Source organism: Schistocerca serialis, chromosome 2 (assembly GCF_023864345.2).
Source record: "Schistocerca serialis cubense isolate TAMUIC-IGC-003099 chromosome 2, iqSchSeri2.2, whole genome shotgun sequence".
Taxonomy (NCBI): Eukaryota; Metazoa; Arthropoda; class Insecta; order Orthoptera; family Acrididae; genus Schistocerca; species Schistocerca serialis.
Window position 1 is genome coordinate 979061535 of NC_064639.1, and position 27900 is coordinate 979089434.

The window sequence follows — 27900 nt, forward strand, 5'->3', positions numbered from 1 at the left end:
TTACTCCTCTGGGCACCCTCCCTCCCTTCTCTCCCTTTTCCCTCCCTCCTCCTTTTCTCCCCCCTCGTCCCCCGGGCCTCTCCTCCCCTGTCGCTCTCCTCCTGTCCCCGTCTCCTAAGCCATTGGCATCCTCTTTTCCTCCCCTCTCCCCCACCTCACCCCTGTTCCCCTCTTGGCAGGTCCCCGGACTCGCACACGCTCAGTGGACACTCGCGCACCGGAGATCACCGCCATCAGTGTATCGTGTGTGCCGTCATGTTTAGTGTTCAGTTTCGCCGTCACACTCCATTGTTCACCAGTGCCATCGTCCTCTTCAGTGTTTGTGCGTCGGGTCAACAGTCCGTAGCGTGGATTGTCATCAAGTGTGAACGGCTTCTTGTGCTTTTATGTTCATGAGTCTCCTGTGTTTTCCCGCCGTTTTTCTAAGTGATGTCTCTTCTTTGTTTCTCTCCTTGTACTCTCTTCGGCTGAAGAGCGGCGTATTGTGCTGCTGCCAGCCTACCTGTTTGTTCAGGTGTCAACATAGGAGAAAAAAAAAAAAAAAAAAAAAAAAAAAAAAAAAAAAAAAAAAAAAAAAAAAACCTAGTCCAGTTTTAATACTGTGGCCGACTTTTAACCTGTGCATGCGCATTCAGTGTCTTCTCTGTGTTTTAAGAATCGCCAACTGTGTTTTTTAACTTTCTGGTGACTTTTTTAACTGTCCCCCATGAACGTCTCCATGTCAGTGTATTTTTACCTCCATTTTCTCCCCTTACTCTGTTTTATGTTCCCCTTTTTTATCTCCTTATGTATGTATCATTTTATTCCTGTTTTAGTTGTCGTATCACTCGGCTGAAGAGCGGCAGATTGTGCTGCTGACAGCCCTCCACTGCCCATATGGGGCAGGGGAATGAAATCACAATAAAGAAAAAAAAAACCTAGTCCAGCCAGTCTGGTACTCGCTCTGGATTTCGTTGCTATCTCGGCAGTACTGCGTTCTGGTCATTGCTCGTTGTTGACATTTGCCTGGCTCTGATTCCAAGTGTATTTATGTTTGGTGTTTGGTGTTGTGGTTTCCACAAGCCTCCGTTGTTTATCTCTTCCTCGTTGCGTCGCTCATAGTCGGCCGTGGTCGGTTGTTGTCAGTTGTCGTTGGTCTGTCGTCCGACTCGTCCTGTGTTTACCCGGTGGTGCGTGCTCCACCGCTGGCGGCTTCCCCGCCTGGCGGCTCCGATCCGCAGCCCCAAGGCGTTCACGCTGTTGGTTGTGGTTACCACATATGCCACCTATAAAAACATCGGCTGCACATCTTAAATATACTGCCGGTTTTAGAACTGTATATTTAAGTACTGACTTATTATTAGATATTCTCTACAGTAGCAAGCTAGCAGATTGCTTAAACCCTTTAGAGCAAGAACTGAAAGGAAAACGATTCAAGTCCATGCTTGGCGACAGCCACTTTGCTAATAATGGTAACTGCATGTAAGTGGCCTAATAAAAGGTGTCCGATGGGTTCGTCGTTCGATTTCGTCACATGTCGGAGCTATCCAGAACACTTCATGTCGACTACTCAGGTTTTTTTTTCCATTTCTGTAGACGCCAGCAACATAGCAGTTGCAGTGCCAAAGTTGCGTGGTGAAGTTAAACATTCCTGTTTCTGTCGACAGCGCTGAGCACCGATTACATTAGCATTTCCCTTCACACACCTGCACCCGTCGCAAAGACCAATCTTGTTACTTAGATTTTTATTAATCATTTTCAGCAATTGTTTTTGAAGAATGCCGATGTGAACAAATAGTACACTAGCTGCGTAAATCTTTTTAACTTAATTGGTGTGCTGTTTCTTCTCATCGGAAATCTTGTCCACCGCAACCCGCCCAGCGCCACCCCAGAACATTCGGAATTCTTCTTTGTGCCACCTATAATTCCTTCACTCAGTCAAAGAGAGAGACTGTATGTGACGATAACTCAAAAACTAATAAGGGTCCTTCACAAACTTACGTTATACTAGAATGTCAAATATTTAACGAAAATTGCGGAAAAAATATAACATTAAAATATCGGCACTCGATATTGCCACCACATATACTGTACGTCGATACATCGAATAGAAGAGACGCCTTCATGTATCGATACATTTTGGGTGATATATCGATTAATGGTCGTATCGGTATTTTATGATCAGCCCTAGTCTAAAGCGTATCTCACAGGGCGTCAGATTCGCTACAGTATTACAAACTAGCTCATGCGACCGGTCCCTTCATGGATCTGCCGTCTGCCCTGCACAGAGCTGTGCGTGTTTTCAGTGATAAGATCCGATGCTATTTTTCTTGTGAGGCCTAGCAGAATTTCCTGCGTGGTACTAGCGCTGGTCAATCAGGAATCCTATTTGGCCACTGACGCCACAGCATCCAGGGCGGGAACTCTTTTAAGTTATTCGGAGACAGTGGCAGTTTTGGAAGCACTTAAGTTTGTCTCTAGCACTTACTTCCGCAAGATATTGATAGTATCTGACTCGCAAAGCGTTCTTAAAAACACTCAGTACAGTCGATGGAACAAAACAACCAACAGTTATATCTTGGATGAGATATCTGAATATATTCGCAGCACACGCACGGGCCGGACGATCCATTTGTTGTGGGTACCTTCCCACTCTGGTATCCTCTATAATGATGAAGTTGATGCATTAGCCAAACAAGCGGCAACCTTAGGCACCGTCCTGGATCTGCACCTTCCTTATACAGACTACTTACGTGAAGTCAATGATCACGCAAGACAACAATGGCAGGAAATGTGGAACGTTTCTCAACAGACAAAAGGCGGTTATTACGCAGCGCTACAACCTCGGATTCCTTCACAGCCGTGGTTCATGAGGACACATCTGGACCGATCCACGATTTCTACCATCATAAGACTCCGCTTCAATCATGCCTCTTTCCCACAACATCTACATCAGATCAACGTCTACAGTTCACCAGCATGTGAGTGTGATCCTGAGTCGGAAGCTGATGTCAACCACATCTTATTTATGTGCCCCAAATTTGACCGTGAACGGTTGGTCTTTCTGAAGACATTGCTGAGTATGGGCTACCATCTTCCTCAATCAGCTTCTTCTCTTTTGTGTAGTAAAGACGTTCGTCTATATAAAGTGATAGTTAACTTTATAAAGAGTACTGGTCACAATCTGTAGGTTTTAATGGTGTACGTAAATTATAAATATGTGTTGCTGATGAAGATATTTCAGAATTGGTGTGAATTGTAAGCCAAGGCACTTTGAATTATTTTCCAATTCAATTCAATTTTTAAAACATTTTGTACAAACGTGTAACAGTTAAGCTTTTTATTCTTGTAAATATGCATTTCTGTATTTGTTTATTCAATTCTGTGTACATTGTCACTATATGTTGCCGATGGCTAAACTGAGTACACACTCAAAGGCCAAATAAAAAAATAAAAAAAATTAAAAAAAGTTATTCTATTCCCACCGCAACGCGCCCACGCCCATCCCCACCCCCACCCCCTCGAAACCAAACGGAACGTCACGCGCCCGTCGGGCGACCTGCAATCTTTCTCAGACGACTGTAAAGAAACTATACGACAAACAAAATTGATTCCCTCGCATCTTATAGCTTCATTTCTCAGCTTCATGATGAACCGCGTATCATTTCGTTAATGGTCAAATTTACTGTGATATTGTGGGATTAAGTAAAATACTGCAAGAATTTCGGAAGCGCTTCCTCACGAGCTCGCGCGAGAGCGTAGAAGCCACAGTGAAATATTCACACTCGTAAGCAGTTTCAGATATCAAAACAAGATTTTAGCAAATGGCAGCACTCAAAGAGGAGGGTATTCCGCCACATGATTAATATGCGAAACTTCCATATCTAGAGCGATTTTAAGCGGCTTTTCAATGAAATGATGTAATATTTAAGTGGCATTGATAGCTAGTGAAACGAGAATTACTGTGGGTTTGGAACAACATATGTGAAGAAATTACAGTTTATTTTTTACCGAGTATGGACATATTCGTAAACTATTGACATGTCTTTGCATCAGTTGCTGTTTTATTACTGTGTCGCAATTTCAACTGCATTAAAATGTTGGTGAGATGAATATTTGTAAGCTCAGATGAATTTTGGCGAAAGAAACCGATTAGTGTGGTTAAAAGGAGCCTTACATATCAAAACTTGTTACTGATAATATTGCTCTGAAGAAAAATGAAGGTGATTATAAGTCTGGGGAAAATAAATCACCACTTCTGTTCCAGTTTAGGTGAAATCCTTTACCCCGTTGTATTCTTAATAACTAATGATATGGATTGAAACTGGACAACGGATTTTATTTCTCTATCTCAATAATCTAAAAATATCAAAACAATTAACAGCACATCCTATCCCTGTAATAATGAGGAATTGTACTTTTTCACTGCAAACATCTTTTAGCTTGCGAAAGACATTGGTAATCTGTTTACAGCTTGATAGGTAGTCGACCAGATTTTGCAAATTTAAATGTTTTCATATTTCTCAGACCATTAAGATACAAGACATGACGGTGTCAATGCACATCATTCATTACTAAAACACACTGGTGTATAGGATTCCATTTAAATTTCAACAAAGGTATAGATTTATTTCCATCGAACTTCTTATTCCCTTAAATTTTCTTCAGGGAGATGTTATCGGTGGTGAGTTTTGAGTAATACGTTAAGTTCCCTTGTTACCACGGTCAAATCTTCTTCTTTCGGCAAAACACAGCAGAGTTTGTAAATATTCATGCCAATAACACTGTAGTGCAGTTGAAATTGCGACAGAATCATAAAGCATCAACTGATGGAAAGACAAGTCAGTAGTGTAGATACCGCCCGTTTCTTGGTATAAAAATAAACTGCAATTTCCTCACATATGTTGTTCCAAACCCACAGTAATACTCGTTTCGCCAGCTATTGATGACGCTTAAATATTACCTCATTTCATTGACAAAATCTGTAGTCACTTGAATATCACACTAGATATGGAAGTTTCGCATATTAATCATATGGCGAAATACTCTCCTCTTTACACACTATCATTTTCCAAACTCTTGTTTCAATATCTGAAACCGTTTACGAGATAAAAGGAATTTTGTGAATATTTTACTCTGGCTTTTTCGCTGGTTTGTAAGTTCGGGACGAAACTCTTTATGTACAACCCATTTTCTCGAGATTGGTAATAGATAGCAATATGATTCAAAGTTTAAAGTAAAATTCAGTATGTTAGCTACATCTCATACGCAGAAACATATGACCTAGCATGCACCAAACGCAAATTCATAGCGACCTGTATTTCTCACTGAAAACTTCCCAAAGTTCTTGCAGTACCTTACTTAATCCATTATTTACGAAATGATAGGCATTTCTTCATGAGGCAACAAGATGTGCGGATTTTCTTTTTGCCGAATAGTTTCTTTACAATCGTTTGAGAAAGACTGCAGTTCGGCCAGCTCGCGGAATCAAGCCGGCCAGCTAGCTTCCACGCCGAATCGCAGACAGTGCCAGAGGTGTAGCATGCGAGGTAGCCACCCCTACCTCCTAGCCGGCAGTCATGCGCACCATCTAGCAAACTTGCGGAGCACCTGACTCCACATGAGAAGGCCTTTGCAGCTCCCGTCGCAGCACTGGTCCAATGCTGGGCGACATCCGCACCAGCCACTCGCGAGTAGGCAGCCTAGGAGGTTCGTTTAAGCAGTTGCAAAGCTGAAGTCGCATATGAGCGGCACCTTCTCTTGCTCCCGGCTACCTGAAGTATGGCTGTTGGCCGTATGACCAGCAGTAACACGTAGCCAGATGCTACCTGGAAAATTTTTTCTGGCGCACTCAAGCTGCCAGTTTGGCGCATTCACAGAGCAATCTGTGTTGTAGTGAGGTTAGTCTCCACGTGGCCTGTGTTCATATTTCGTGATTTTGCTCTTCATTTACTACTACCACGTCAAATGAAAACAAAACGTATTTCTGTGGCTGGGAACCATCAAGTGATTTAAATCGCCTTCACTTAATCACGAAAATATTTTATTAGTTTCAATTTTCTGATTTTATTTCCATGTTATTAGCAATAAAGCATTAATCGTCTTGCAGAACGATGATGCTATGTTTTTGGTTTGCTAAATAAATTGGGAAATCGTTTCTGAAGAAGAGAAATTTGTTAACATCGAGTATTGATTTAAGTGTCAGGAAGTCGTTTCTGAGAGTATTTGTATGGAGTGTAGCCATGTATGGAAGTGAAACATGGACGATAACCAGTTTGGACAAGAAGAGAATAGAAGCTTTCGAAATGTGGTGCTACAGAAGAATGCTGAAGATACGGTGGGTAGATCACGTAACTAATGAGGAGGTATTGAATAGGATTGGGGAGAAGAGAAGTTTGTGGCACAACTTGACTAGAAGAAGGGATCGGTTGATAGGACATGTTTTGAGGCATCAAGGGATCACAAATTTAGCATTGGAGGGCAGCGTGGAGGGTAAAAATCGTAGAGGGAGACCAAGAGATGAATACACTAAGCAGATTCAGAAGGATGTAGGTTGCAGTAGATACTGGGAGATGAAGAAGCTTGCACAGAATAGAGTAGCATGGAGAGCTGCATCAAACCAGTCTCAGGACTGAAGACCACAACAACAACAAATAAATTGGCTTGTATTAATCTTTTCCACAGAGCCTGTCAGTTTATTTGTAATGAGGTGTTTCATTCCACACCACTGCCTATTTTCAACTGTTCATTTTGTGGAACGTATGACATTACAGAAGAAAGGAGGATACAAGATGAACATCAACTGAAGCAAAACAAGGTTAATGGAATGTAGTCTCATTGAATTAGGTGAAGCTGAGGAAATTAGATCAGTAAATGAGACAGTCAAAGTAACTTTGCTATTTGGGTAGCAAAATAACTGATGATGGCCCATTAGAGAGGATATAAAATATAGACTAGCAATGGCAACAAATGCATTTCTGAAGAAGACAATTTTTAACATCGAATACGGACTTAAAGGTTAGGAGGTCTATTCTAAAGGTGTTTGTGAGGCATGTAGTCATATATGGAAGTGAAACATGGACAATAAATAGTTTAGACAAGAGGGAATGGAAGCTTTTGAAATGGATGCTGCAGTAGAAAGCTGAAGATTAGATGTGTAGATCACGTAACAAATGAGGAGATACTGAATAGAACTGGGGAGGAAAGAAATTTGTGGCAAAGCTTAACTAAAAGAACAGATCGGTTGATAGGAATCATTCTGAGGAATCAAAGGATCACCAGTTTAGTACTGGAAGGAAGTTTGGGCGGTAAAAAATCGCGGAGAGAGACGAATACAGTTAGCAGATTCAGAAATATGTAGGTTGCAGTAGTTATTCAGAGGTGAAGAAGCTTGCACAGGATAGTGTAGGTGGAGATGTGCATCAAACCAGTCCTCGGATTGAAGACCACAGCAACAACTATTCCACAAAAATTGGCATTCCGAAAATTACACTGAAAAGCGTAATGCCAGGTACTTCAGTGTGAGTCTGGACACACGAATGCGCACTTCAAGCCGAATTACGCATTTCAGTATGGTTTACGAAATTCCAATGCTCTTGGAGTATTCTCTGATATCTTGTTTCTTTCATGACATGATGTAAGATCTCTTAATGCTAAATAAATACGAACATATGTAAATGTTCATTTGAAGATGACTAAGCAGGTAAATCTGGTCAGTAATAGTGAATCAAATATTTTGTTTCGAATATATTTGAAAGGTTTTCATATGTTTTCTGTCTTTGTAAATATTTCACCTTTACTATACTGCGAAAAAAATTAATGAGCGCACTGCACGAGCGGTGTATAAGATCCTGGACTCTGTGTTTTAAATTTTTTTGTGGTTCGCTTGCTAGTCCGTCAGTTGTGCAGCAATGGATCATTCTTATTTCAGACATAGTAGACTGATTACCTCAAAAGTTAAGTCCCATAGTGCTCAGAGCCATTTGAACCAGAGCCAGACATAGTAGCGAGCAGTAGAGTTTCTAGAACAGGGGATGTAATATTCGTGAATCTGGTAGAAATTATCTGGAGTACTTCATGATGGGGATAAACACTTCTTCGTAAACATACGGTATGTTACTGATTCTATTGATTGAAAAGATTTTTGGAGAAATTTTTCAAGGCAACCAACGCATGCACAAGAATGAAATGTGTGTTTGTCAGAACTATTAACTGAAGGAAATCTTTGTCCCTCAGATAATTAATAATATTGGCCATTAGTGTTGATTTGATCTCTTTGATTTCATTATGCAAGGTGGCAACCTATATGGGCTATATACTGTCGCGGAACAGAAGAGCAGAATAAGTAATATACGCTGTTCCTGCCGTAGCACGATTCGCCGTGCAGTACAAAGATGTTAAACGGGTCGTCATTGACCTGTTGAGCACAACAGTACATCCTCGCATTATTTCTGTGATTAGATATAGATGTAAAGTACGTGACCTAGAATCTTGTGCTCTCATTCAATTAAGGGGAAGCGCCAATCCGCACAGTCTAGGTTTTATAGTTGTAGATTCGTGTTGTACTCCTTTCTCCTTATTATGCTATTAATCTGTCCACATTCAAGAGGCATCAATCACCTCGTTAATGCAATTTATAAGCATACGCAAATTCTCAAATGGAATAAATCTGATTATCTTTCCAGATATTTCGGACTACCCACATTGACACACCAACTCTATCCTACAACCTAGCCAAAACTTTTGGTGGGGTTAACTTGATGGTACTAACTTACATCCACCACTACTTTCTATGAGGCAAGCGACCTCACTCAATCCTATTCTTCAACAGATGCCTGTAATGCACAGTCCTATGTCATTAAGCGCACAAGAATCGGGAATTGGGAGAATTTATAATAGAATACCGAGTTTAGCAAACAGTTCACTTGCATATCGCCTTACGGTAGCCAAGGAAACTCGGACGTCGCTTCCCAGTTATGTCACAAACAACGCAATTGGTTGGAATGTCTGTTATTATTGTATTGAGAGAATTTCGTAACTGTTGGGGTCTTCTTGTGTTATACAGTCTTTCTGACAATAATCAGAGTTTAATTTTTCAAGAAGGACTTTTTTTAAAAATAAAACCCTCCTTTATCATTCTTAGTGAAGTTTTGAACATTTTGTCGTGTGTGCATTCCACCTTACGCCACACGAATCTACAGATCATTTTTGACAAGCAAAAAACAAGTTTTGTAGTGAGTGGGTAGTTTATCTTCATGTACTTCGACGCTTATAAATGCAGTCTGGTTTCTGTAAAAGCTGTAAATAACACCTCACTTTCTGTATTTTATCGCTATTACGTTCAGAATTTTAAAGAATTCACTCAAGTCAACGTTATAAAATTCTTTTTTGGTATCTGTACATGCTATAAATCTAGGTTTGGCTTTGTTCAGTGCATCGTCTAACATAAATTGTAGGGCCATTATTCCCTCGCGTTCTGCTAATTTTCTCCGGAACCCAAACTGGTCTTTCTTGAGGAAGATGCCTCTTAGCTAATATTAATTAGGTTGCATGTAATGGCGGGCAACAATAGAATTCTGCGCTTCAAACGCACATTATCAAAAATTTCTTTCTCAAATTACTGTCTATGTTTGATAATATTTGACACTATTTGTCGTGTGTGCATTCCATCTTACGCCACACGAATCTACAGATCATTTTTGACAAGCAAAAAACAAGTTTTGTAGTGAGTGGGTAGTTTATCTTCTTGTACTTCGATGCTTATAAATTCAGTCTGGTTTCTGTAAAAGCTGTAAATAACACCTCACTTTCTGTATTTTATCACTATCAACACGTCTCTAATTCTTCTCCATTCACGAAGGTTAGCAATGTCAACAACGAATCTAATAACTGATATCCTTTCGCCTTTCATTTTAATCCCACTCTTCAACTTTTCTTTCATTTCTGTCATTGCTTCTTTAATGTATATATTCAACATTATGGACGAAACAATATACCTCTGTCTTACACGCTTTTTAACCCTAGCATTTCGTTACTGCATTTCAGTTCCCATTGTCCCTTCTTTTCTTGTTCATATTGTAACATCGCCTATCTTTATTTACAGCTTACTTCTGTTTTTCGCAAAACTTCGAACATCGTGCACCGTTTTACATTCTCGGACGCTTTTTTAGGTGACAAATCAAATAAGGCGTCTTCATTTTTCTTAAGTCTTGCTCCCATTATCAAGCTTCCATTATCCGGTGCCTTTACCTATTCTAAACCCAAAGTGGTCGTCTTCGCAGGAATACTCAGTATTCTTTTTCATTCTTCCGTAACTTGTTCTCGTCAGCAACTTGGATGTATAAGTTGTTGAGATGATCGTGCGAATATCGATTGTGGAAGGTGAATTCAGGTAGCCGTACTTAGACTTCCACAAAAGATGTTGGAATAGCTGCTGGTGAATCTTCCGGGTTGTATGTTGTGGTCCATGAAACATTTTGTGCCTGTAGTGTCCGCCAGAGCTGCGCTGGATGCATTCAGAAGCGCTCCCAGTCCGCTGAATCTTTCCGACTGATTCATCTTACGTCGGAAGCGCCATTCACTGACAAAATTCCTTGGATTCCACATAATAGCGTGTTGGACCTCCTTTCGCACGGCGTAGTGCGTCACCTCGAAGTGCCAGAGACTCAACAAGTTGTTGGAAGACCTCCGCACAAATGTTGAGCCATGCTGGCTTTACAGCCGTGCGTAATTGCGAAAGTGTTGCCGGTACAGGATTTTGTGCACAAACTGACTTTTGTCTGGTAAACATCCAGTGGGACTCATGTCGGGCAATCTGGGTGGCCAAATTATTCGCTCGAATTGTCAAGAATGTTCTTTAAACCAATCGCAAACAATTATGGTCTAGGTTTGTTTATAAATAATAAATCTTCTACTACCAGTCACGATTTTTTATTTTACTATTCGCACGACGCGTTTCGAGAAATAATTCTCATTTTCAAGTGCGTTTCTTTGATGTGTGTTAAGCCATTTCTTTTGATGTTGTCAGTGTGTGTGAGTCTGCTTCATTTTGTTGGCTTTTACTGTAATACATAAGAAACGCGATTTTTAGTTGGGTATCAATTCTTTCTTTGAGGTTAGTGGCTAAAGTTTGAGAACAATTTGTACTTACAGTTTTCTAATGGTCCATTTGTGTAGAGTCTCACACACACTTAACATCACACACAACTTGTACACTTTACACATCGAAAATATCTTATATAAACAAAACAGTTACAAAGATCTTCTTACATGTAGTCCACAGAGATAACATTATAGGTCTTCCACAGATGATATGCTTTTGTCCAGAGGTTATTTATCTTAACAGTTTGGCTCATGAATTATTTATATTGATTTTACAATTGTGCTTATTTATATGTTTTACTATTTTTATTTAAGTATATTATCGAAACATCTGAAAAAATTCACTGATTCAATTTCAAGTTTTTCATTTAATATTTTATCTTCATATTTTCTGTAATGTGAATATATCTCCAGTTCTTCAAGCAAATCCATTTTATGTCCTTTATTTAGTCGGTAGAGTACTTTGACATTTTGCTCTATTTTTCCAAATGGATGTCCTGTATTATGTATGTGTGTTGCTATTGCTGATGTAGTGTGTTTGTTGTGTGTGTGTGCTCTAATGTGCTCTGTGTATCTGGTGTTGATATTTCGGCCCGTTTGTCCTACGTAGAACTTGGAGCATTTACTATTTATAAACAAACCTATTGTATCTACAGTCGCAGGCTTTCAAAAACCATTTATAATGGATCAAATCAAATTATGGTCTAGTGACATGGCGCATTGCATCCATAAAATTCCATCGCTGTTTCTAAACATGAAGTCCATGAATGGTACAAACGGTCTCCAAGTAGCCGAACACAACCATTTCCAGTCAATGAGTGGTTCATTAGGACAAGGGGACCCAGTCCGTTTCATGCAAATATAGCCTACACCATCATGAAGCTTGCACAGTACCTTGTTGACAACTTGGTCCATGGTTTCGCGGGTTCTGCGCCACAGTCGAACCCTACCATCAGCTCTTGTTGTTGTTGTGGTCTTCAGTCCTGAGACTGGTTTGATGCAGCTCTCCATGCTACTCTATCCTGTGCAAGCTTCTTCATCTCCCAGTACCTACTGCAACCTACATCCTTCTGAATCTGCTTAGTGTATTGATCTCATGGTCTCCCTCTACGATTTTTACCCTCCACGCTGCCCTCCAATGCCAAATTTGTGATCCCTTGATGCCTCAAAACATGTCCTACCAACCGATCGCTTCTTCTAGTCAAGTTGTGCCACAAACTTCTCTTCTCCCCAATTCTATTCAATACCTGCTCATTAGTTACGTGATCTACCCACCTTATCTTCAGCATTCTTCTGTAGCACCACATTTCGAAAGCTTCTATTCTCTTCTTGTCCAAACGATTTAATGTCCATGTTTCACTTCCATACATGGCTACACTCCATACAAATACTTTCAGAAACGACTTCCTGACACTTAAATCTATACTCGATGTTAACAAATTTCTCTTCTTCAGAAACGATTTCCTTGCCATTGCCAGACTACATTTTATATCCTCTCTACTTCGACCATCATCAGTTATTTTACTCCCTAAATAGCAAAACTCCTTTACTATTTTAAGTGTCTCATTTCCTAATCTAATCCCCTCAGCATCACCCGATTTAATTTGACTACATTCCATTATCCTCGTTTTGCTTTTGTTGATGTTCATCTTATATCCTCCTTTCAAGACACTGTCCATTCCGTTCAACTGCTCTTCCAAGTCCTTTGCTGTCTCTGACAGAATTACAATGTCATCGGCAAACCTCAAAGTTTTTACTTCTTCTCCATGAATTTTAATACCTACTCCGAATTTTTCTTTTGTTTCCTTTACTGCTTGCACAATATACAGATTCAATAACATCGGGGAGAGGCTACAACCCTGTCTAACTCCTTTCCCAACCACTGCTTCCCTTTCATGCCCCTCGACTCTTATAACTGCCATCTGGTTTCTGTACAAATTGTAAATAGCCTTTCGCTCCCTGTATTTTACCCCTGCCACCTTCAGAATTTGAAAGAGAGTATTCCAGTTAACGTTGTCAAAAGCTTTCTCTAAGTCTACAAATGCTAGAAATGTAGGTTTGCCTTTTCTTAATCTTTCTTCTAAGATAAGTCGTAGGGTTAGTATTGCCTCACGTGTTCCAACATTTCTACGAAATCCAAACTGATCCTCCCCGAGGTCCGCTTCTACCAGTTTTCCCATTCGTCTGTAAAGAATTCGCGTTAGTATTTTGCAGCTGTGATTTATTAAACTGATAGTTCGGTAATTTTCACATCTGTCAACACCTGCTTTCTTTGGGATTGGAATTATTATATTCTTCTTGAAGTCTGAGGGTATTTCGCCTGTTTCATACATCTTGCTCAGCAGATGGTAGAGTTTTGTCAGGACTGGCTCTCCCAAGGCCGTCAGTAGTTCCAATGGAATGTTGTCTACTCCGGGGGCCTTGTTTCGACTCAGGTCTTTCAGTGCTCTGTCAAACTCTTCACGCAGTATCTTATCTCCCATTTCATCTTCATCTACATCCTCTTCCATTTCCATAACATTGTCCTCAAGTACATCGCCCTTGTATAAACCCTCTATATACTCCTTTCAAGAATCGGGATTCATCCGACCAGGCCACGGTCTAAGGTCCAACCGATATGATGACGAGCCCAGGAGAGGCGCTAGACTGTCCTAATGGATACGTTCGTCCTACGTCTCACATTGATTTCTGCGGTTATTTCGCACAGTGTTACTTGTCTGTCAGCACTGACAATTCTACGCATACGCCGCTGCTTTCGGTAGTTAAGTCTGTGGGCCACTGCATTGTCCTTGGTGAGAGGTAATGCCTGAAATTTGGTATACTCTGCACATTCTTGTCATTGTGGGTCTGGGGGACACTGCAGGAGCCTCCACGAAGATTGCGTTCACCACTCGAACAACAAGCAATCGGGCGTCCCCTGGAAACGACCTAGTCGGCCAATCCTGCAAACACCGGAGCACCAAAACCAAAGATGACAAAACTTAACGAACAAGCTGGATATCGACCAGGAAAATCATGCTGTGGCCAAATCCTTAATCTCACACAGCACATCGAAGACGGCTATCAGAGAGGAGAAGTAACTGGGGTCGCATTCCTGGTTCTCAGTGCTGCATATGACACAGTTAACCATAAGTTGCTTACCCAGAAAGTGTATAATGTCACTAAGGACTACACCCTTTCTATGTTCGTGCAATGCATGCTACAGAACAGACGCTACTATGTAACCTTACAATCTAAAAACAGCCGTTGGAGGACACAGAAAAATGGACTTGCACAGGGTAGTGTCTTGGCTCCAATATTATTTAACATCTATACCAACGATCTTCCCATCAGCCACCAGACACGAATGTTCATATATGCTGATGATGCAGCAGTGGCCACTCAGGATAAAACCTTTGAACAAGTGGAGGAGAATCTCACAGGAGCCTTAACAGAACTTGCTACCTATTACGACGGCAATAATCTCAAACCAAACCCTAGTAAATCTCAAGTATCCGCCTTCCATCTTAGGAACAAACAAGCCAAACGGAAACTCCGAGTCATGTGGCAAGGGGAAGAGCTGAAACATACAAACAGCCCAAAATACCTGGGAGTAACACTGGACAGAGCACTTATTTTTAAGCAGCACTGTCACAACACTAAAAAAAAGGTCGGTGCCAGGAACAACATACTGCGGAAGCTAACAGGCTCATCGTGGGGAGCTCAACCACACGTTTTGCGAACCACGGGTCTGGCGCTGAGTATCTCAGCAGCGGAATATGCGGCGCCAGTTTGGAGGAACTCTGCTCACACAAAGGAAATTGACGTCGCCGTAAACGAAACTGTACGTATTGTCACAGGATGCCTCAAACCAACTCCCACAGACACCATTTATCCCATCATAGGCATAGCACCACCCACTATCCGCAGACAAGTAGCCGCCGAGATCGAAAGATCAAAACAAAAGAATGATCCTCGACACCTAATGCATAAGCACCGAAAACAACGTGTCCGGCTGAAATCCCGCAGGAGTTTCATTGAAACTACTGAAGAGCTTGCCACCAAGCCCGTCGCAAGGCGGCTATCTCTTTGGGAAGAAATGGTGCCACACTCCACAATGGAACTACTTGAGGAGGGATCTGCAGGATTTCAACTACCTTTTACAACTTGGAGGTCATTAAACCGGCTGCGCACTGGAGTAACTGGGTGTAAATCAATTTAAATTGGGTTACAGAGATAGCGATAGGTGTGAATGCGGAGCAATACAGGACTTGGACCACCTATTGATTTGCCCAGATATGTCTATAACATGCACTAAAGATGATATTTTGAAAGTCAATGACAAAGCAAACTACGTTGCTAAGTACTGGGAAGGGAAGACATAATTGGTGCATCCGGATACGGAAGAAGAAGAATTGTGGATCTCAGAATAATGAATTCCCTAACGCTTTCCGAAATGAAATGTCCCATGCGTCCAGCTCCAATTAAGACTCCGCGATCAGACTCTGTCGGTTACCGTTGTTCGGTTGTAATCAGGTCGGAAACCTTTTCAGATGAATCGCCTGAGTACAAATGAGAGCTCCTCCAATGCGTTGCCCTTTTATATCTTGTGTACGCGATACTTCCGCCGTGTGTATCTGTGCTTTTCGCTGCCCCATGACTTTCGTCGCCGGCCGCGGTGGTCTAGCGGTTCTAGGCGCTCAGTCCGGAACCGCGGGACTGCTCCGGTCGCAGGTTCGAATCCTGCCTCGGGCATGGATGTGTGTGATGTCCTTAGGTTAGTTAGGTTTAAGTAGTTCTAAGTTCTGGGGGACTGATGACCACAGATGTTAATTCCCATAGCGCTCAGAGCCATTTGAACCATTTGACTTTCGTCATCTGAATGTAAATGCCTTGGAAAGAGGGCGTAGCTTAAGTTTCAAAGCTCCACAGTACCGTAATTCATCTACAGTGGACAGCAGGCAAACAGAACAGCGCCTCAGCGGCCATTGCGGTGGTAAACAAACAGCAACCAGTTACTATTTACTGGTTTATTTAACGTACCAGAAGAAATTTGTCATACCTGTTTGTTCTCAACTAAATACAGCTTAATACGTTAGCATGAGCGCGACTTGTAGCATTCGTTGTTTAGTGCTCCAAACTGACGAAGTAAAATATATTTAGCATCGCATGATTTTTCCCGTATCTGGTACACTACATTATTACTATTTTGTACGATATACTGTATGCGACATGTACGTACAAAAAATGTGAAATTTGGAAGATGGACACACTTCAATCGGTACCTGACTTGGTGTGGTGTTTTCATCAAAATCTTAGGTCTGTATATGCACACTAAAATAAAAATTTGAGACTCATGTCCTCCAGCCCTGTCAAAAATCCCAGCTATTGTTAAAAATATGTAAGGCCATTGATGTATCCATTCTGAAAATGTAAGTGCCATAATTGAAATTTCCTAATATGCTCTTGGCTCACGACACGTTTAGCAGTGTGTACTTTCTGTTATCCATGAACATGAGAAATGTGCACCTCATTATGAAGGCTAGGCTATCAGCACATAAAGCAATTTTTGCTTTCTGTTATCCCTGAAGAAGAATACCTGCCTCCCTAAGAAAGCTATCAAACCATAGCTGGTTAAACAATATTTTCGGTTCTTTGCTGTATGATTATATCACACTGACCAAGTGAGAGGAAGGTGATATACGGTTGCGGTGGCAGTAATTGATGGTGTAACGGAAAAAAATAGGTAACAACTCTTAAGAATGTGTCAGATTTTACGTATCTTCAAAATTAACTTACTATTATTGTTAATTTGCAAAAATGTTATGCTAGCTAAAGTTTATTTAGTTTACAATCATATATTGGTAATAAATTCTAGTGAATTGCTGCAGAACGTTTGGTAAGATACATGGGCAGACATTTGAACATTTTTTCCTTTCTTTGATATGAGGCTTATAAATAAAAAGTATTTCAATATTAAACCACTTTATTATTAATTAAGGAGCAGCGATGATTTATTCATGTGCTGCCTTAGGATTCATTTATGAAGCGTAAACTGTAATTAGTTGCTACGGCACGTAATTTAATCTTCACGTAAGAAGAAATTACAGCCATTACTAATATATTGTACATGGTTTGCAGAGCGATAGTAGATTGAACAGCATCGTCTTTCAGCCTTCTGCGATTTACAAGGAAACAATTTCCTTCGATATGTTACGAACATAGAGACTAGTTTTTTGTCGGTCGGAAATCATAGTTTCTGCCAGCATTAAACCATTTTTCTAAAAACTGTGATTTTGAAACAGGAAACCAACAAATAAATGCACAATCACTATGTTAGTATCACACTGTAGACACGTATGTCAGGCAAATGCATTAATATACAACGTCTAAAAAATAACCACATGCAGGTCAGAGGTACTACTTGTTTCTTTCTCGAATTCATTTGTGGAATTAAACGTTGCACAAATTTACACAGACACTACAATTACATCTAACAAGTACTTTATGTGTGCCCCGATAAATATATAATGTTAGATCTGTGTTGTTTTAAGCCACAGCACACTTCTACTTACCAGAGTATTACAACCACAATAGCATCGAACCAAAGGTTTAAAATATACCACGACTGCAGCGCCCTCAGGGAGCATAGTTATTTTTACAAGGTCTTTCAGAAGTGTACACGTAGTTGGAACAGAAATCCTTGTTAAAGATAAAACTTAACAATCTAACTGTCATCTGCTAAATTTAAAACTTATTTGTTCATTCTGTAGAACTACCATCCATGCATGGTTTCGGGCTTCTTTTTTCTGTTAAAATTGTCCGCATATTTGCATACAGGGTGTTCGGAAACCCCCTTTACAAACTTTTAATACTTTTACAAGTGAGTGAGTACATACTATTTTGAATAGGGGCCCATGTGCGAAAACGTGCCATTTCCGTTTTAAAACTGTTTCAATTCAGATGTCTAACTAATCCGCTTCTGCTTGATGAACTGAATTAAGTGTGAGACGGTACAGTTAATAGGTAACAACTCGGAAGGGGACGTAAAGAAACATCCATTTATCACTGAAGCACATGTTTTCTTATTAACACTTAAAAATTACGTGTTTATATTATTCCAAAACCAAAAAGAACGCACCATACTGTATATACATAACGTTGTTACAGACATTGTACCTACTAAGCATGTTCTAGTACACTCTACATCCCACCTGGGGTCTCTTCAATTTCTAGTGCAGTGGCCAGAACTCGTGAGAGCAAATCTTCCTCTGTCTCTACGGAAGTCTCGTATGTTAAACTTTCCCATTCGACTCCATAAGAAGTAGTCCATAGGATTTAAATCCGGCGATCGTGAGGACCACGCCGTTGGACCACCTCGGCCTATCCATCTTTCACCTTATCCCCGTTGAGATGTCTCCAAACTGACCGTGAGAAATGAGGTGGTGCACCATCGTTCTGAAACTACATTTCTTGACGGACTTTCAGTGGAACATCTTCCAAGAACTGGTCCAGTACGTTTTGTAGGAAGATCATGTATGTAGGGCCAGTCAGCTTGAGTGGAAGGAGGCATGGCCCACTCACATGACCGTCCAGAATACGCGCCCACACGTTAGTGCCAGACCGCTGCTGAAATCCCTGAACATGCATGGCACAAGGGTTTCCGTCGGCCCAGACATGGCTGTTTCGCGAATTGAGAATAGTCTCTTGTGAACTTACATTCGTCTGTAAACAGAACTCGACTTGGAAATAAGTGTGTGTGGATGCAGAGGTACAGGAACCACGTGAGGTAGACAACGCCATGTGGAAAATCGGTTGGACCCATAGCGTGTACTCTTTGTAAGTGGTACGTTATTGTTGTTGTTGTTGTTGTTGTTGTTGTTGTTGTGTTTGGATCTTATGGGCACTCAACATCGAGGTCATCAGCGCCCTTCAACAAACGAATGTGGTGACAAACTCTCTAATTGTTGCACACTCATGCACTTGAAATGGCCAAAAGGTCACTATCTCACGTGCACTGAAACAAATTACGAAGAGAGAAAGTAGCTATATTTGAAATTAAAACACAGAGAAAACAAAATACAGGGGAACTGAAAGAATAAGTACCACAACTATGTAGCTGTCTTTACGGATAGGCCTAAGCAGAGGGAAGCCGTTGGTTGCTCTGTCGTTTTCCCTAATCGTGTCCTCAAGGTCCAACTGCCTCTAGAATTTACTGTCTTCCAGGGAGATTTATATGCCATCTTGCGGGCACTCGAGCATATGAGACGTTCTTCCAGTGCTAAATTTCCTATCTGTTCATATTCTCTGAGCGCCCTTCGCTCTCCAACGTTTGTACCCAGCAGATGAAGTCATCCAGAATATCCAGGACGCCCTCCTCCATCTACAACGGCTGGGGAAGGAGGTATCTTTCTTCTGGGTACCAGGCACAGGGGGAACGAGAGGGAGGATCTAGCAGCCAAGAAGGCGTTTCGTGATCTTCAGGTGTTTCAGTCTGCCACGCCCGTGCATGCTACCACCTTGTTCCTGAGATCCAGAGTCAAAAAATGGTTCAAATGGCTCTAAGCACTATAGGACTTAACATCCGAGGTCATCAGTCCCCTAGACTTAGAACTACTTAAACCTAACTAACCTAATGACATCACACACATCCATGCCCGAGGCAGGATTCGAACCTGCGACCGTAGCAGCAGCGCAGTTCCGGACTGAAGTGCCTAGAACCGCTCGGCCACAGCGGCCGGCGTGGTCCAGAGTCAGCGTGTCGATGGGAAAACGAGTGACTGGAAGCGACACAGTTCGCCACACTTTACTGGACTGTGTTTTATTTTCCGACCAGAGGACCGCGGCCGGCTTGCCGAAAAATGTGCCCTCTATTTTAAGTAACGTTCAAACGAATGAGGTTAGAGTTTTGAAGTTTTGTGAATTGTCCAACATTTTTAACAAGATTTTAGGGAGGTATTTTTAATGTGTTAACAGGGTGACTGGGTCACCCAAGTTTTTTGTAAGTGGTACTATGTTATTTTTGCTCACACAGAGCATCCCAGACGATACTGTAACTGACACTCACTGCACGTGCAATTGTTCGAATACCCGTTGACAGGTTCTCTTCAATGCGATGCAGTATATCTTCAAATTCTGTTCTTCTGTATCTTCAAATTTCGGGCTTGCCGTGGAGAACCACAGTCCTGTCTCGTCATGGTGAAGGTACGTGTTTCTCGGAGTTCCTGAGTAACTTGAGCAAAATGTTTGTATGATGGCGTGCTACGTTACGGAAAACGTTCGTGATACAGCCTAATAGCAGCTCTTTCATTACATCGAGCTTCGCCATGTACAAGGAACATGTCTGTGTACTCCGAAAGCGTGGACCGAGCCTTGTTCACTGTATCGGAGACGATGAGGTATTGAATAGGTATTGCAGCAAGGCAGATGTTAAGTGACATCAGGTGATCGTATGACGTCGTAGAAGTTGTCTCTGAGTACTATGGGACTCAACTGCTGTGGTCATCAGTCCCCTAGAACTTAGAACTACTTAAATCTAACTAACCTAAGGACATCACACACATCCATGCCCGAGGCAGGATTCGAACCTGCGACCGTAGCAGTCGCACGGTTCCGGACTGCGCGCCTAGAACCGCGAGACCACCGCGGCCGGCCGTCGTAGAAGTCATCCACCATAAAGTATATAGTTCTGGTAATACCGGCCATGACCTCCTTCTTCTGTGCGGATGCACACATATTCCCCGAACTCTTACGGGACTTGGTAAGAATGTCTTCCACGAGTAATGAGTGTGTTGGGTAGGGACACTACGAATGTAGTGTGTGGACATATAAGGTGAGGATATGGGTCTCGCGGGAGGCGTGTGCGAGATAGTCCCTGCAGTCGCGCCATCATCTGTGCCCTCGGTGGCTCAGACGGATAGAGCGTCTGCCCTGTAAGCAGGAGAGCCCGGGTTCGAGTTCCGGTCGGGGCACACATGTTCACCTGTCCCCGTTGATATATATCAACGCCCGTTAGCTGCTGAGGGTATTAATACAATTCTAATTTCTGAGACTTTTCTCTTTCGCTCAGTAGACGTGGATGCGTTACACATCTGAACTAAAACCGTCGTAGAACGGAAACGGTACGTTTCCGGGCATGGATTCGTATTCAGAGTATTTTGTACTCACTCTCTACAAGTCCTAGAAGTTCGTAACGACAATTTTTGAACACCCTACATCTCGATGGTTGCTCTATAGGATTGCAGATAATAGTCTGTCATCACAAATAAAAATATTGGTTTCACAAAACTTCATTTCGTCATTTTCTAACTCAACAGTACGCTTGTAAGTAGGCTGTTTAGGTTTTTTTATTGGTAACGCCACCTCTATATGAAAATCACTGGCTGTGTTGTGTGCAGTCTGTGGCTGCTTTGCATTGTTGTAATACTCGCCATTTTAGTGTTAGGCAGCTGGATGTGAACAGCGCGTAGCGTTGCACAGTTGGAGGTGAGCCGCCAGCAGTGGTGGATGTGGGGAGAGAGATGGCGGAGTTTTGAAATTTGTCATGAACTGCTATATTTATATATGATGATATCAAGGTAAATACATTGTTTGTTCTCTATTTGCTAACTATCCCTATCAGTAGTTAATGCCTTCAGTAGTTTGAATCTTTTATTTAGCTGGCAGTAGTGGCGCTCGCTGTATTGCAGTAGCTTGAGTAGCGAAGATTTTTGTGAGGTAAGTGATTTGTGAAAGGTATAGTTTACTGTTAGTCAGGGCCCATTCTTTTGTAGGGATTATTGAAAGTCAGATTGCGTTGCGCTAACAAAATATTGTGTGTCAGTTTAAGCACAGTCATGTATAATTGTTCAAAGGCGACGTTTCATATGTCGACCCTTAGCCGAGGATACCTCACTGGAATCTTCTGATTTTTTCTTGTAGTTTGTGTAATTAATGTAGATTTTGTTTATTGCTAGCGCGTAATTGTAGAGAAAATCTCCTTTGTAGTTGCAGTCTTTCAGTGTTGTACAGTAAAACAGTTGTGGCATGCATGTAGATTTGCACCAAGTATTTCGCTGCTGCGCTTGCAATTAACTAGATATTATTTTCAGTGCTATGTTAATGTGTTCTCTTATTTTTGATCTTCAAATTGTGTTTTTCTGTGTTGTCGTGTGAAATACTGTGACAATAATGGCGTGTGAAAAACGTAATACTAGGCTCCAAAGTAAACTGAGAAATGACAGTGAAAATGAAAGCAGTGTGTTAGCGCCACCGAGTAATGAATTAACTGATGTTCAAAGTAGTAATTTGGTAATTGTGCATAGGGAAATGGAGCGGGCGGCAAACAATGGCGTGGACAGTGAAACAATTAGTGAAGAGGGAAGCATTATCGATCGATCGGTCGGCAACAGCTCGCCTCAGGAATCCGAAATGACAGGACACAATTTTGCAAATACTGTAGATTCAGGTTTTGCGTCCTCACCGTTTTCTGAAATGAGTCAAGACACATTTCCCGCTTGTCAAAATGTGAATGTTGCCGGTGCAAATTCACTGCCGAAAAGCACTGAGGAACATGTTTCAGACACCAGTGCATTGTTATTACAATTAATGCAACAAATGGGACAAAAGCTTGAAAAGTTAGACACAATGGAACAAAATCAGAGACAAACACAGCAACAGTTAGACGCAATGGGACAAAATCTTCAAAAGTTAGACACCACACTTGAACAAACACGTGAAGATTTAACTAGTGAGTTACATAACATTGAATCGAAATGTCAAAAAGTCTATAATGACGCAAAAACACAAATTTGTGAGCATTTTCAACCCATTTTTTCGTGGCATGAAAATGTATTACAGAATCACGAAGCAGCCATAAAAATCACAACACCTTGCAAGCTAAAATTGACTCAGTTGCATCTACCGATTCGGTTACGCAACTTGCAAAAACTCAGGAAAACTTAAAGGACACAGTAGATACTCTGAAACTTGGTTCAGAAAAACATACAGAGGAAATAATTTCACTATCGGATAAAGTAGCCAAACTTTCAGATCAGTTCACTAACTTATCTACAAAGGTAGAGGATGATCTGAATGACACAACACCTGTAGCCTTCACTGACACTGAAGAGTATGTAGAAATTAGAAAATTCAAACAAAATCAAATCAATACACAGTACAAAAGAGAAATCCGGGAAGTGCAAGATCAGTTGGCACAAGTATTACAAGAATTACGTATTTCAGAGGACACTCGCGCCCCAATACGGGAAGAGGGACATAGAAATACGGAACAGCCACAAAATAACAACACAGCACATTTCGAAAATTATGAAAGAAATTGGCGATGTGCACCGAATTTTGAGATTGAACAGCCGACACGACGTAACAATGACCGACATGCGACTCGCCGACATGATGATTTTGTCTATAAACTGTTCATTACTACACGTAAATTCAAAACATTTAAGAATTCCGGCAACGACATTCATCCACAAGCGTGGCTCCATCAATTCTCTCATTGTTTTCCTCCCAACTGGTCATTGGAGCGCAGGTTAGAATTTATGTGTGGCTATTAGGGAATGAACCAGCTGTAAGAATGCGATCGGTCATTCACGATTGTCACAGTGAAGGAGAATTTTACCATGCCTTCCTCTCAGCATATTGGTCTCAAGCTACACAAGACCGAGTAAAACATGGCATCATAATGATGAAACATTTCGAACAATCTGAATTCTCCAGTCTTGTGAAATATTTTGAAGACATGTTGCACAAGAATCAATACCTGTCAAACCCATACAGCCCCTCAGAACTCATCCGCATTTGCTTAATCAAATTACCTGAACATTTACGACATTATTTTGGCAGGACGTTGCAAAGACGACATTGAAGCTTTTCAGGGACTGTTACAAGAACTGGAAAGTGACACTGACAATCGCGGAACACAGGAGCACAACAATTACAGATCACATCAGTCGCAATTCCGCGATGAAAGAAATAATAACTGGACGCGACAAGGCTATTCTCACAACACAAATCGTGACCGAAACAGACACCACCCGTATTACAACCGTTGGCAGAGTAGTAATAATTACAGGGAAAGATCACCTCTCCGCGGTAGTGACTATCACAGAGACAATCAGAGAAACAGACAATTTGGGAACCAAAATAATTATTATCAAGGGAGACAGAATAACTTTAGACGCAACGGTCCAGCGCGCAGTTACGATTCAGGGAGAAATTCTCCACCACTTAACCGACAAGAAAGAAACTACAGGAACTACCGACATGACGACAGACGATGTGATCGTAACGACAGACCTGAATTGCATCAGAACTGGCGGGACTTAAACAGGGCAGGGCCTCGTCAGAGTGAATTTGTAGAAGCTAGGTCTCCTAATCCCAATAACGGCGCGCGCCAACAAAGAGACAGACAATGACTCGCACCACAGGCAGCCGCGTGCGCCCGCTGGCTCCAAGAAAAATAACGTAGACGCTAACCTTGAGAAAAAATTCCAGTATTCTTTACCGACGTATACCACATGACAATTGCTTTGAAGTTGAAACTCTGCGTACTAGGAAGAGTAAAGGTTTACACCACATTTCACATGTAAAACCGTTTATTGAAAGATAATCTGCTTTTTAACTTTGTCTTTGCCATAAAACGTTTCACTTCACGTCACTAGTATGCTTTAGAAACTGTTACCATGCAACAATCTTTGAAGTTAAATATCCAGTCAAGAACCAAGAGAACTTATTTAAACAGAAATTACGAATGCATTGTTATTGCGAACAGACGACACAGTGTTATTGTGTGTGTACATTCTTGCTTGTTAGTTGCACGATTACGTAACAACTATAAGGCTCACATACTTAGAACATTTACCAGTACTGCTAATGAGATTTTAATGCAACATTTTGGTTTACTTGAAAATACATTCTGGGTTTAAAGTACTTTCTGTGAGATACCAGACGACACAGTGGTTAGTTTATGTGACAACTACACGGTTTTATCACGACGATACTAAAGAGTGACAATTTACAATGTTGCTTTTGCGGTGTATCTGTTTTATATCTGCACAGTTTTTCTGAATTCTTCTGGAAAGTAAAACAGGTTTTAGTAGTAACTTTTGTAGTATAGCTACAATGAGACAGGGTTTTCCGTAGCACAACAATACGTTACAGTACAGTACTTTCTTCATCACAACAATAAGCATAATAACTACGATATCTATACACAAAGCATTTCACTTTTGTTTATCATGAGGTAAGTACATTGACTTTTGCAGAACTTAGCTTTCGGAGGACGATAACTACGACACTTCCACAGAGATTATGTTGCAACAAGACGCACATTTAGCGCTACAGGACACGTATTTGAGTGATTGATTTTGTACTTAAAATATTTATTTTTAAAGATATTTGGAGTACAATGATACAAAGGTTTTCCATGATACATTTCATTCCATTGCTGTAATCTGTAACACCTGAGGGTATAATTACATTAATCCTCAGGGGGTACACACTTACTTTGTGTATCATGTGTTTGGCAAGCACAAGGAGCCCTAGCTAATATGGTATTTGCTTATACAACTTTACACATCGGTACCATATTTCTCTAACACAGAATTATACAGCTATCTGATCATTTAACTGAGAGATAAACATTTTTTTTTACTACATCAGTGACAGATGTTTACGTAATTACACAGTTGGATAACTTCACACTTACGAAATTGTATTTTGTCTGTACTTTGAGAAATGCTCATATTTTTCAGAACCATTGTGATACTACGAGAGCTTTGAATGATGTATTTGGTATGAGATCATGATTTGTAAAGTACGTTTGAGGTAGATGACATTATTGAAATGAGCAGAGAATATTTTTTAGGGTTTGAAATTATTGCAGAAAGCTACGACGTTTTTGAGATTTGACTGAGGTGTTATGATGTTATTACGACAACGATGTGTATTATGTTGTTGAGGAATGTTTATTATGCTACGTATTTCTCATGATGAAATATTGAAGAAGTGTCGATGAATATGTATATGTATAATGAGGTAAGGAATAATGAGTAGTGTTTAGGGACTGATTTGTGGAAAAGGTTGTTGGAAACCAAGAATTGTACTTTAAGAGTTATGAAATGTGTGTAAATGCGTGAATGTATCACAATGCCGACGAAAACTTTTTGGACACTGTTATATTCATAAGATTTTGTATCTACACATTTGCAACGCAAATTCTTAACCTGTGAATTTTTTTATATGAGACTGTCACTGTAGCGGAAACTGGTGTCATAAATATTTCGGTAAGAAAGTTAAGTGACCACCTGCACGTAATGCGTCGTGGGCGGCCAGGTGTGCCAGCCGCCTTGAGAAAAAGGCATTAGGTGGTGGAAAAAAAAGGGGGAGGCCATTATCCTCGCTATCGACATTCCTTTGTAGAAAGCATCGTAAATACGACACCCTCAAACTTGAAAACATGATTACACTGTAGAGTTCTTAATTTATGATATTTACTGAAATGAAATGATGAGAAACATTTTATGTCTATTGTCTTGCTAGTTGAAAGATTGTTTACTGTATTATGAAATGCCATATGGCTAGTGAATGACGTTTGACGCCTTGCTTTGCCTATTTTGTTTAATATTTAGTTCCTAGCTGCACTGCAGCATTGGTTATTACAAAATTTAATATATGTACTAATATCACTATTTTCTGTCTACAGACCCAGTAAAGAATACGTTTATGATATACTTTCTTAGAAAAGAGAGCACACATAGACATTTCCTTTCACAGGAATTGCATAAATAATTTTTTTATTGACTTGGTAACTTTCTTGCAGAGTAAGTTTTTGTGATGCATCACTCTAGTGTTAAGATGTGACATAGGTATTAGACATGGCCATTTTTAGTGTAATATTTTTCTGCTTGAGCTATGTCATGTTTAGATATAAGTTATTTCATTTTCGTGCTACTGAATTTTAATTTGTGGTACTCTGCTAAGCTAGATTTATTTTTCTTGTTTGCTGCGCATTGCCTCATATTAGTTGTAATGTTGAATTGCTTGGTAATTTAGATTTATTGTAGCTTGCTTTGCAAATTTGCATTTTTTTATCATTGCTGTTTGTGTTAATTGTTGTTTTGTGCTGCTGCATTGCCTCGTCCCTTAGTTTAGCATCTGAGCTCAGTAGATTTAAGTTAGTTTAAGAGGGGGTAGACTATGTAAGAAACTGACTATGGACAATAAGGAAAGAATGCATTGAGAAGTTATATGAAAAAGATTTGGGCCAAAATGAGTATTGTACACTGAGAAATAATTATTTTGAAAGAAATATGAATAGAATACAGAAAGCAGGTATAGATAGGACTTTTAGGGAATAATGATGAATGAAGGGAGATCTCCAAGAAGTAAAGAAAGTTTTGTTTGCAAAATACTGCAGTACAACAAACCCTGTCCTTTCCTTTTGTGTTATCCCCCTGTGTGTTTGTGTACCCTTGTGTATTTGTTTTCTTCCTGTCTGTGTGTAGTTTCATAGAATTTTTTTTCCTTCTAATACTAAGCTACATTCACTATGATGAGGAATACTGTTGTCCTCAAATATAATTTGCATTTATAATATGTTATTTATCTTGTAAAGATGTTTAGACATTTATTCTGTTTTGTTTTAATGCTCATGTGTGAAGTTGATGTTCGGAAAGTTACTCTGATCTTTTATGTATGTACTCATGTCATAATTCCTGTAACATTGATGTATATGTTTATTTCTATTCTTTTGTAAAGCCTGTATTACTACAAATGATATCTGTATTATTATGTTTTTAATAATGTTTTCTGTATCTTTGTAATTGTATTCTTGTGTTATAA

General features: G+C 40.5%; 1 non-coding gene across 1 annotated transcript; it reads left to right on the plus strand.

Annotated features, from left to right (window-relative positions):
* Positions 1–20954: 20954 nt before the first annotated feature.
* Positions 20955–21029, plus strand: Trnat-ugu (transfer RNA threonine (anticodon UGU)). Its single transcript has one exon. It is a non-coding gene; the product is annotated as a tRNA-Thr (tRNA).
* The last annotated feature ends 6871 nt before the right edge of the window (positions 21030–27900 follow it).